Source organism: Lolium rigidum, chromosome 7 (assembly GCF_022539505.1).
Source record: "Lolium rigidum isolate FL_2022 chromosome 7, APGP_CSIRO_Lrig_0.1, whole genome shotgun sequence".
Classification (NCBI taxonomy): domain Eukaryota; kingdom Viridiplantae; phylum Streptophyta; class Magnoliopsida; order Poales; family Poaceae; genus Lolium; species Lolium rigidum.
Window position 1 is genome coordinate 149,650,020 of NC_061514.1, and position 12,389 is coordinate 149,662,408.

Genomic DNA, 12,389 nt, shown 5'->3' on the forward strand with positions numbered 1-12,389 from the left:
CCTTCAAGGTCCTCAAACGAATCAACAACAACGCTTACGTCATCGACATCCCCACCTCCAAGTACTTGGTGAGCAACACGTTCAACGTGTCGGACTTATCGCCATATCATGAAGATGAAGAGGAACAAGAGTCGAGGACGACTCTTTCCCAAGGGGGGGAGATGATGCGGGGTGGCCTTCGGACACCTCCACACCAAGACCAACAAGTCCCCCAAGTGGACCGATGACACGAGCCCGAGTCAAGGCTCTACACGATGAGGTGAACTTGCTCCTCACCACCCTTGATCTTGGTACCCCTTTGGATGGATTGCTACCTCATGCCGACGTGCTATGTGTCATTAGGTACAAGGAGCATCAAGACCACGGAGAGGAGGACAAGCCAAGGTCAAGGGAAGGAGAGAAGCGGCTGGACATGGAGATGATCATGAAGTCGAAGCCGATGTCGCTCGAAGCGCTCCAAGGAAGAGACGGACGCTGGCCGGTCCGGGACCCGGTCGGACCGGACCCACAACCGGACGCCCGGTCACGAGCCCGGTCAACCGGGCGCAAACCGGGCCAGCTCCCTCGTACCGGGCGACGACCGGACCCAGGACCGGAAACTTCGCAGATTTCCGGTTTGCCCGGTCGACCGGACCCATGACCGGACTGCCCGGTCACAGGCCCGGTCAAACCGGACCCATGACCGGACAGCCCGGTCACAGGCCCGGTCAGACCGGACACAAACCGGATCTGACGGGAATGCCCCACCAAACTGCCTTAACTTATCCATTCGCGTACCTGTTCGCCCTTGCTGGCCATGTGTGCCTATATAAGTAGCTGGAACCCCTCCTTTACTCTTTAGACTTGTTTTGAACTCAAACCTACCTTTGAGCTTAGTCTCCCTTGGGTATCATCCCTCTGTAATCAAGGCACCTTGGTTGTTGACTTTGATCTTGTTGAAGGAGATTCTAGTACTAGTTACTCTCTCTCTTTCACCAAGCTCTTCCTCTCCAATCCCAATCTCTCTCCGGGAATTCTTCCACGTGCCTCTTCCTCGGAGATTCTATTGGCGTGGTCCATCGAGCCACGGAGGTAAGCATCGGGTGTATCGGGTTGGTGTGCGTGCGTGAGTCTCGGAGTTCCTCGTGTTCGTTGTGTTCTTCGTGTTCCTCGCGTTCTCCCATCTCTCCCCTTGATTTCGAAGTCAATCCGCGAGATCGGGCCACACACGGGGTCTTAGACCTCATCAGTCTACTTTCTCAAAAGGAAAGATGAGACTCAACAAATCTTCATTGACTTTGCCACCGAGGTGCAACGCCAACACAACCTCCTTATAATGGCAATAAGAAGTGACAACGGCTCCGAGTTCAAGAACTATACACTCAATGATTTTCTTAGTGATGAGGGGATTCGACATCAATATTCCGCTGCATACACCCCTCAACAAAATGGTGTTGCGGAGAGGAAGAACCGGACTCTTATGGATATGACAAGATCTATGATGGCGGAGTATAAATCCCGCTATAACTTTTGGGCTGAAGCCATCTCCACCGCTTGCCACTCCTCTAACCGGCTCTATCTCCGCAAGGGCTTGAACAAGACTCCATATGAAATACTCACCGGGAACAAGCCTAATATCTCATACTTCAAGGTGTTCGGGTGTAAGTGTTTATACAAAATCAAAGGAGTTCGTTTATCTAAATTTGCTCCTAAAACTTTGGAGGGTATATTTGTTGGTTATGGTGCCGAATCTCACACTTATAGAGTCTTTGATGTATCCTCCGGGATTATCATCGAATCTTGTAGTGTGAAGTTCGAAGAAAATGATGGCTTCCAAGTGGGGCAAGTTGATGTATGTGCATGTGATGAAATACCTCAAGATGCCATAGTAAGAATGGGTGTGGGATTTTTCCGCCCCATTGAGGGACACGGTGTGGCGTCTCGGGAAGGACTATGCTCTACCACGGTGGAGCCCTCATCTTCTCAACATCAACAAACCCCATCTACTGAAGCTAATGATGCACCAACCCAAGAACAAGAACAAGACCCTCCCTATTGTGTGCAAGATCAAGGACAAGATCAACCAAGCATTCATGATGGCTCCAATGAGGATCCATTCAATTTGTGTCATTCACCGCAAAATGTCCAAGATCAAGCACATGATGTTGAGCACTCTCAAGAAATTGAGGAAGCTCAAGTTGAAGGTCAAGACGGGGACCCAAATGATCAAGTTGATCAAGTGACACCTCCAAGGCTAAGAAGAACCAAGGAGGAGATCGAGGCCCGTCATCTAGCAAAAAGAGATAGGAACTTGGAAATTCTTGGACACACTCATGATAAGGTCCTAAGTTATGTAAGAGGAAGAGTTTCCACAAGAAGGCAATTGGCTAACTTTAGCAATCATCATGCTTATATCTCCTTAGTGGAACCCAAGAAAGTATTTGAGGCTCTTGAAGATTCGGATTGGTTGGAAGCTATGCATGAGGAACTGAACAACTTCAAGCGCAACATAGTTTGGACCTTAGTAGAGAAGCCAAAGGGGTGCCGCAATGTTATAGGCACTAAATGGATTTTCAAGAACAAGCAAGATGAGTTTGGAAATGTTGTGAGGAACAAGGAAAGATTGGTAGCTCAAGGTTTCTCTCAAGTTGAAGGAATTGACTTTGGAGAAACTTATGCTCCCGTGGCTCGCCTTGAGTCCATCCGTATCCTTCTTGCTTATGCATCGCATCATAACTTTAAGTTACAACAAATGGATGTGAAAAGTGCATTTCTTAATGGGCCTTTGCATGAAGAGGTTTATGTTAAGCAACCCCCCGGGTTTTGAGGATCTCAACTTTCCTAACCATGTCTATAATAAGCTTGATAAAGCACTTTATGGTCTCAAACAAGCTCCTAGAGCTTGGTACGAGCACCTTAAAGAATTTTTGATAGACCGTGGGTTTGATGTTGGGCTAATCGATCCCACTCTTTTTACTAAGAGGGTCAATGGGGAGCTTTTCGTTTGCCAATTATATGTTGATGATATTATCTTTGGCTCTACTAACAAAGCTTTCAATGATGAATTTTCAAAGCTTATGACCGATAGGTTTGAGATGTCTATGCTGGGAGAGATGAAGTTCTTCCTTGGGTTTGAGATCAAGCAATTGAGAGAAGGAACCTTCATCAATCAAGCAAAAATCTCCAAGACATGCTCGAGAGGTTCAAGATGACCGAGATGAAGGGTGTGGCCACTCCTATGGTTACTAAATGTCATCTTGCACTAGATCCCAATGGTAAAGAGGTGGATCAAAAGGTATATCGCTCCATGATTGGATCCTTGCTTTACCTTTGTGCATCTAGACCGGACATAGTATTGAGTGTTGGTGTGTGTGCAAGGTATCAAGCTTCTCCTAAGGAGAGTCACATGTTGGCTCTCAAAAGAATCTTTCGATACTTAGTTGATACCCCAAGATATGGTATTTGGTACCCTAAAGGCTCAAGTTTTATTCTCAATGTATACACCGATGCGGATTGGGCGGGAGACAAGGATGATAGGAAATCAACCTCCGGGCTTGCCAATTCCTTGGTAGGTCCTTGGTGTGTTGGTCTTCTAAGAAGCAAAATTGTATATCTCTCTCCACCGCCGAAGCCGAATATGTTGCCGCCGCAAGTGGATGCACTCAATTGTTATGGATGAGGCAAACTTTAAAGGAAAACGGTGTCATTTGTGATAAAGTGCCTCTATTATGTGACAATGAAAGTGCTATCAAGATTGCCTATAATCCGGTGCAACATTCAAGAACGAAGCATATTGAGATCCGGAATCATTTCATTAGGGATCATGTTGCCCGGGGTGATATTGAGCTTATCTATGTTCCTACCAAAGATCAACTTGCCGATATATTCACGAAGCCTCTTGATGAAGCAAGGTTTTGTTATTTGAGGAATGAGCTAAATATCATTGATTCAAGGAGTATAGCTTGACCATCTTGCAAACACACCTTTGTCTTAAAAATTTATTTGGTTTAGATGTGGGCATGGAGATAGGGGGAGTGCGGTTTAAACTATTGAGTTATCCCTCCCCCCATAATGCCAACATTAAGAAATCATTCTCTTTATATCATATGTTGATATGTGAGCTTCAATGATGAGTAGTGGTTTTGGGCCCAAGATATATCTTCACGGTGCCAAGCCATAACACTCATATATGGTGGTCTAGGCCACCACACTCTTTTTTGTGAAGAGTTGAGGTTATTTGGATCTTAAATGTTTTATTTGACACCTTCTTGTGCTTATGGGAAATCACTCTAGTTTGGCCTTATTTGCTCGTATCTTGCAAACTTGAGTGATCATGTACCATTAACAGTTTGAGCTTTCTAAACCCAAGCCTACACTCATCTATAAGCCATTTCCATCTTGCTCCTATGTCATGTTTTGGTAAGAACTTGGAGTTTGAGGAGTTTCGGTCGGATGATCTCGGTTGTCCCATCTTATTGGTCAATTTTCCTCTCATATGTGACGTGATATCTTATTGCATCACATATGGGCATACGCAAATAACCAACAAAAGTTAGGCCAGATTTCCGGTGTTCTAGAATTTTCCAAAAAACCGGATAATCCGGTCTTGGATCACCCCGGAAAATCCGGCCCGGCCGGATTATCTGCCCCAACTTTGGGCCGGATTATCTGGCCTGGGAAGGTTTCGACGGGATATGAGGAGAGGCCGAGGGGTGAACGGTTCCAGAACCAGTTCCCCCACGCGCCTCTCTCTCTCTCCTCCCTCAACTCGCCGGAATTCCTCCTCCTCGTCGGAGACGCCCCGTCCGCTCCCTCTCGGAGTTTTTGGGTGGATCGGGTGCCCCTCCTCCCTAGCTTTCATCTCCTCCAAGCGGCTCCTCCAATGGATGAGGGTATGGCTCACAATCCCTAACCCTAGGTGTTGTGATTTATATGTGCTATTTTCTTGGTGGAGATGGTGTCTAGTTGTTCCAAATCATGTGTAGTATACTCCATTTGCATGCTATGAGGCCGATGTAGTTCTAGACAAGTTTTTGCTTGAGATTTCTGCAGATTCGCAGGGCCGGATTATCCGCCCCCAGCGCTAGCCGGATTATCCGGCCCGGCCGGATTATCCGCCCCTCGGGGACCCCGGATTATCCGGCCTGGAGCTATGTTGCTGCTGCAGTTTTGATTCAATCTATCATGTCTAAACTTTTATCGACTCATAGTATGTTTCTAGAGTACACCACTGTATCAATGCATGACTTATGAGCATTATCTTCTCTTTGCTATCCATCTTTGTCTCTCACAGGTGGTTCTCGGAGGCGTGGTAGAGCTTCTAGGTCGAGCGATGAATTTGCACAGGCTGCTCCTCGCAAGTCCGCCACTCTAAGGCGGAAAGGCAAGACTACCAGGGAAAACTACAAGACCATGGATGGTATTTCCTATGCAGCTATCCGAGAGAAGAATTGGTATGATGACATTGAGAGGGATCATGATATTGAGGACAAGCGCTTCTGGTGCATGGAGCAGGAGTTCATCTTCAAGGATATATATGAGCCTATGAAGAAAGTGAGACCTATGCAAGCAATCAATGTGGATCTTCTGGCTGTGAACAATCACTTTGAGGATGCTATTTGGATCACTGGAAGAATGGGGTTACATGATCTCATGAAGATACAGTGCGACTTCTCACCTGAGTTGATCAAGCAATTCTTTGCTACCCTTGCCTTTAAGAAGGATGAAGAACACACTATGGAGTGGATGACTGGCTCCACCCATTGTCAGGCTACCTTGCGCCGGTTTGCTTCGATTCTTGGTGTTCCCGTGGGAGGTAGTCACCGCATTCATGGCCCCCAGAAGACGGATAAGGTGGTACTTTTTGATCTCTATGATGAGTCTGGGACTGTTGGTTCTACCAAGGGGCTTCTCCCTATCTATAGTCAGCTGCTCCGCTTCTTTCGAGCCACCATTGCTCCAAGTGGTGGAAACAATGATGCTATCCGTGGAGCTCTTGTGGACCTTTTGCATCTTGGCTTTCAGTGTGCTCGTGATGGTGACGAGGAATTGGATTTCTCTCTTGATATCTTCATCTTCAATGAGATTCATGATGTCATGGTCTCCAAGACCACTATGCCCTATGCCCCATATATTCAGCTTCTCATCAACAACACTGCTAATCTTACTGAAGACTTGGGTAGATTCCCTACAGAGAGTCACACTGTCAAGAAAGCCTACAAGAAGAAGCCTGTTCCCCGTGCTGCACCTGCTTCTGGCTCCTTTATGGATGATGCCCGCTCTAGTGGCTATGCACCCGGTCGCCATATGTCTACCCCTGTGATTCAGAGGAATGTGAAGAAGCTTAGTTGGTTTCAGCGCAATGTTCTGTGCATGAACATTGAGATTCACAAGGAAAACTTTGAGGCCAGCCGTCAGCGCTTCGATATTCAGCATACTCAGGCGGTCATTCTTCACAAGCTCAGTGGTGAGCAAGGGCCTCCACCTCAGCCTCCAGTTCACTCCGCCTACAGTGGATGGCACTCTTCCCAGATTCCATGGGCTGATTTCGAGCAGTGCATTCAGAGGGCCAACATCGCTCGCGACTCTCCTCCAGCTGCCGATAGTGATGAGGAGTATGCCACCGAGGAGGACTCCGAGTGATCTTCATGGGGCGTCTAGCATCGCGCTTTTCCCCTTTTTTGGCGTCTTGATGCCAAAGGGGGAGAAGTGTTCTATTAGGTCTCTACGGGATTTGCTAGGGTAGGGCACAAGCACATGCATTTACCATTCTTTTATAGCTTGTGTCCTCTTTATGTCGTTTATTTGAACTATTTGTCTTGGTTTGTTTCGTTTAAAACTATGCGTTATGTGTGGATGTGAGACTTTATGTTAAGGTCTTCGGAATTCTATATGTTGAGACCAAGGTTTATATTATGGTGTGGTACTTATATATCCGGTATTATATATCTCCATATGGGTATGATGTCTATCACCTTGTCTCATATATATATAGATGCCTTTGTCTCTTATTTGAGCTCATGTTGGATATCTCTTGTGTTGATGCACCTCGCACCTATATGTTGTGCATTTGTATTCAAGTGCAAATTACTTGTATGCACACATGTAGGGGGAGTTCCTCTATGTTTTGCCAACATGTTTTGATCTCTATAATGTTTTTCTTGCAAATCCGTATATTGTCATCAAACACCAAAAAGGGGGAGATTGAAAGAACATCTCTCACATTATGTTTTGTGTGTTTGATGTCAATGTATGTGATACACTAATGTTTGATGAAGTGGTGCAGAGATTATATAGATACATGTATATGAGTGTCTTGTGTGGAAAAACAAGAAAAAAGAAAGCAGTAAAAGATTCACCAGGCCGGATAATCCGGGCCGGATATTTGCAAAATATCCGGCCCCCCAAAATCGGCTAAGGACTCGAGGCGATGCGGCTCAGTACTCCCCTGGCATGGGGCCGGTTTTTTGGCCGGATTTTTCCCAGGGCCGGACTTTTTGAGGGGGGCGGATTATCCGACCCTAACTTAGGCCGGATTATCCGGCCCTCGAAAGTTCCCAACGGCTGGATTTAGAGAGGGGGTATTTATACCCCCCCATCTTCTTCCTCCCAACTTGCTCAATCATTGCACAAAATTCTGTCAAGCCTCACCTCCATTAGAGCCACCTCAAGAACACAAGATTTGCAAGATCTCCTCCTCCACCCAACCAAAGCTCTTGATCTTTGGAGATTCGAAGGAGAAGACCCCGATCTACATCCTCACCGAAGCGATTCTCATTTCCCCCTCATATGCTTGAGGGCCCTTTTGCTAGTGTTCCTATTTGGAATCTCTAGTTGTTTGTTGTTGATGTATTGTTGTTGATTGTTGTGTTGTTACAGATTTGGAAGCCTCCAATTCGGTTGTGGATGTGTGCCCCAAGAACCCTGTAAAGGCCCGGTTTCCGCCTCGAGGAAATCCCTTAGTGGAAGTGGGCTAGGCCTTCGTGGCGTTGCTCACAGGAGATCTGAGTGAAGCCTTCGTGGCTGTTGGTTTGGCTTTCGTAGCAACCACACTCCTCCAAACGTAGACGTACCTTCTTGCAAAGGAAGGGAACTACGGGAATCATCTCCGTGTCTCCGCGTGCTCCACTCTCGGTTACCTCTATCCTATTCTATCTCCTATATTGCGTAGCTATATCTTGCTTAGTTGTTAACCTTGCCATATAGGTAAATTCACTTAGTTGCATATCTAGAGAATTTACCTTTGTGTCAAGCCTAAATTGAAAAAGAACTAAAAATTGGTTAGAACCTATTCACCCCCCCCCCCCTCTAGGTGCGGCATACGATCCTTTCAGCTGTGTCGTGAACTTGATCTTGGGAATGACGAGTAACACATGGGGGGTCGGAAAGTTAAGTTCCCGTCCTCACATGTTTTTGATATAATGAAGCAAACAAGACAAAGTAAAATAAACTAAGCAAAACTATAACAAAGTAAAGAGATTGGAGATGAGAGACTCCCCGGCAACGGCGTCAGAAAAAGATTTGATGGCGGTTGATGGGCTTGATGGAGTGTCTTGATTACTGCCCGGCAACGGCGCCAAAAAAAGAGCTTGATGAGTGCAAAGAGCACTCCGTTGGGGAACCCCAAGAGGAAGGTATGATGAGCACAGTAGCAAGTTTTCCCTGAGTAAGAAGCCAATGTTTAATCGACCAGTAGGAGAAAGGCGTGACTTCTGAAGGTGTTGCTAGCTGCCTTGTGGTAGTGCGCACTATCAGCGCCAGCAACAACGTGGAACCTGCACACAACACAACCAAAATACTTTGCCCCAACTTACAGTGAGGTTGTCAATGTCACTGGTTTTGCTGAACACAAATGATTAACCGTATAGTATGGTCAGAGATGTTTGTTTGCAGTGGAATTAAAGAGAACAGTGCTTGCAGTAAGTAAAGAGAACAAGATGATTTTATCAGTGTAAAAGAAAGGACCGGGGTCCACAGTTCACTAGAGGTGTCTCTCCATAAAGATAAATAACATGTTGGGTGAACAAATTACAGCTGGGTAATTAACAGAATAAAGACCATACATGACAAGATGATTACTATGAGATTCATTCGGGCATTACAACATAATACATAGATTGTAATCCAACTGCGTCTATGACTAATAATCCACCTTCCGGTTATCATCCGAACCCCTTCCAGTATTAAGTTGCAAGCAACAGATTATCGCATTAAGCAATGTGTGTAAACTAAACAATAGAATTATCCTTAGACAAAACATTGTTGTTTTCTCCCTAGTAGCAACAACACATCTACAATCTTAGAAGTTATTGTCACTCTTCCAGAAAACTAGAGGCATGAACCCACTATAAAGCATAAATACTCCCTCTTGGAGTCATAAGCATTTACTTGGCCAGAGTATCTAATAGCAACGGAGAACATGCAAGATCACAAATAACATATGATAAATATATAATCGATCTCAACATAGTATTCAATATTCATCAGATCCCAGCAAACACAATATGTAGCATTACATAAAGATGATCTTGATCATGATAGGCAACTCACAAGATCTAAACATGACGCAAAAATTGGAGAACACAACCATCTAGCTACTGCTATGGACCCGTAGTCTAGGGATGAACTACTCACACATCACTTTGGAGGCGGGCATGGCGATGTGGAGGCCTCCGGTGATGATCTTCCTCTCCGGCAGGGTGTCGGGAAGAGCTTCAGAATCCTCTTGAGCTTGGGTCGGCGATGGCGGCCCGCGACGGAACTTTTCGTGGATGAAGGCTCGGGTGTTTAGGTTTTTCCCGAGATCGTGAATAAATAGGCGGAAGGGTGAGGTCGGTGGACGCCTGGAGGGCCCACACCACCCCATGGCGCGGCCATGGATGGGCCCGCGCCATGGCATGGTGTGGCCGCCCTGTGGCGCCCCTTCGTCTCTCCTATGGACTCCGTCTTTGTTAAGGTAAAATATGAACTTCGGCTTTTGTTTCGTCCAATTCCGAGAATATTTCATGTGCAACTTTTCTGAAATACAAAACAGTAGAAAACATGAACTGGCACTGTGACATATTGGCAATAGATTAGTGCCGGAAAATATATAAAAGTGCAACGGAGTGTAAGCAAAACATATATAAATTAGTGTAAAACAAGCATGGAGCATAAAAAATTATAGATACGTTTGCAACGTATCAACGTCTAACTTGTTTTTACAGGACATGTGATGTGGTATGGCCTACGATGTGATATGATATATGTGATGTATGAGATGATCATGTTTTGTAATTTATCACGACTTGCATGTCGATGAGTTTGGCAACCGGCGGAAGCCATATGGTTGTCTTCATTATTATATGACCTGCGTGTCAATCTTAAACGACATGTAATTGCTTTCATTCATCGCTATGAGTTAGCTATAGTATTAATTGCTCTTTGCGGTGTAGACAACCATGGAGATGTCTCCATAATGATGGAGATCACCCTGGTGTTGGATATGGAGACCAAAGGCGCAAGAAAAAGGCTATACCATATCGCAAATTAAATTGCATGTGATGTTTATTCTTTTTATGCATCTTATTTTGCATGATCATGACTATAGTATTATAAGATAATCCCTATTTTGCAAACCTTGATGTTTCTATCATAATATCTTTTGTGAATTGCAAATTCATGTGTTGTCATCCAACACCAAAAATGGGGAGATTCAAAGAGCATATTCATACTCCTTGTGTTTTGTGTGTTTGTTGACAATACGCGAACAAATTTTACCATGTGCTCAAGTGTGTAGGGATATAAATAAAGGAGAAGACTATTGTTAACCCACCAAAAATATAAGACCATCATCGTGTTTTAGTCTTTGCTAGTACCTAGGTGGTAGGTGTTTTGAGTTTGGTGTGTGTGTGTGTGTGTGTGTGTTTGCAGATTTGGATGAGGAGAAAGAAAGAGAGAAGGCAAAGAGAAGAAGACTGCTCCCAATTAGGGGGGGCGGATAGTCCGGCCTCACGAGGCCCTGTTCATCCCCTCCCTCCCCCCCCCCCACGAGGGTGCCCCAAAAGTTGCCCAAAAGGTGGCAAGAACAACATTGGGGCCGGATCATCCGAGCCGGAGGATATCCAAATAGGGGTCAAAACCCTATAAATAGGGCTCTTCTTTCCTAGCCCAAGATATATGTTGAAACACTCTCTCTCCTCCATTGTTGCCGAGCTTCAAAGTCGTGGATCTCCCTAACCAAAAAATCATCCAATACTTGGGGATTCGGTGGAGGAGGGCCCGATCTACCTATCTACCCAAGAAATTTTGGATTCCCCCAACTTTTTCCTGTGTGGATCTTGGAACCCTAAATATCCTTTTGTGGAGGTGCTTGTTGAGATGCATCTAGAGGCTAATTTGGTGTTGTACTAGCTCTAGATGATGTTGGGAGCCTCTAAGTTGTATGTAGGGTCTTGCCCCAACCTTGTATGAAGGTTAGCCGCCTCGACCGACCTTTCTTAGTGGAGAAATGGGCACACCTTGGTGGTGTGCTCACCGGGGAAGATGGTGACGCCTTTGTGGTAGCTGGTGCCTCTCGTGGCACCACACCTCTCAGACTTCACTCGGGAAGGAACTATATGAAACATCTCATGCGTCTCGTCTCCATTCGGCCTGGTTGTATCGCTTCCTTCTTTACATGTTATTTTCTTGTTTTTGTTTGTATCTTGTTGCATCATATAGGATCACCTTGTATTCAAGTTGCTCAATTTACTTTGTTGATTGAAAAAGACTAAAAATTGAGTAGTGCCTATTTGCCCTCCTCGGATCACCCTTTTAACTAGCTAATAGAAATACGTTTTGTACTTACATCTATGGGTGTGGATGTTTTCATCATCGTCTGTTTTGCTTTGATATTCGCATAAGGGCATCTCCAGCGGCGCGACGCATTTCGGACGTCCGAAATGTCCGTTTGCGTCGGCCCGCGGACGCGTTGTGGCCCAGGTCGACCGTTTGCGTCGGGGGTAGCTCCAGCGGTGCGGACGCATATTTTATCCGGGGACAGCGTCAAGGTCGCTAATGGCGTTTCCGTCCCGTCGAGGACTGCCGCCGGCGATTAACTGTTCCCGCGCGACGACGATCGTTCCCGCGCGCGCCCAATACATTCGCAAGTTTCGCCGGCGTTTCGCGCGCGCGGGAAACGCCCGCGCGCCAACGCCGTTTCCCGCCCCGCCGTGGCTATATACGGTGGACACCGCCGGGTGCGACGGGCACACCTCACACTACCATCCATCCATGGCGGACCACATGAGTTGGGAGCAAGTTGTTGACATTTGCCGCCAGCTCCACCCGGAGGAGGAGGAGGACGAGGTAGCTGCCGCCGGCGTTGAGGCCCAGCAGCTGGACCTGGAGGTCGCGGAGGCGGAGGCGGAGGTCGCGGAGGTGGAGGTGGA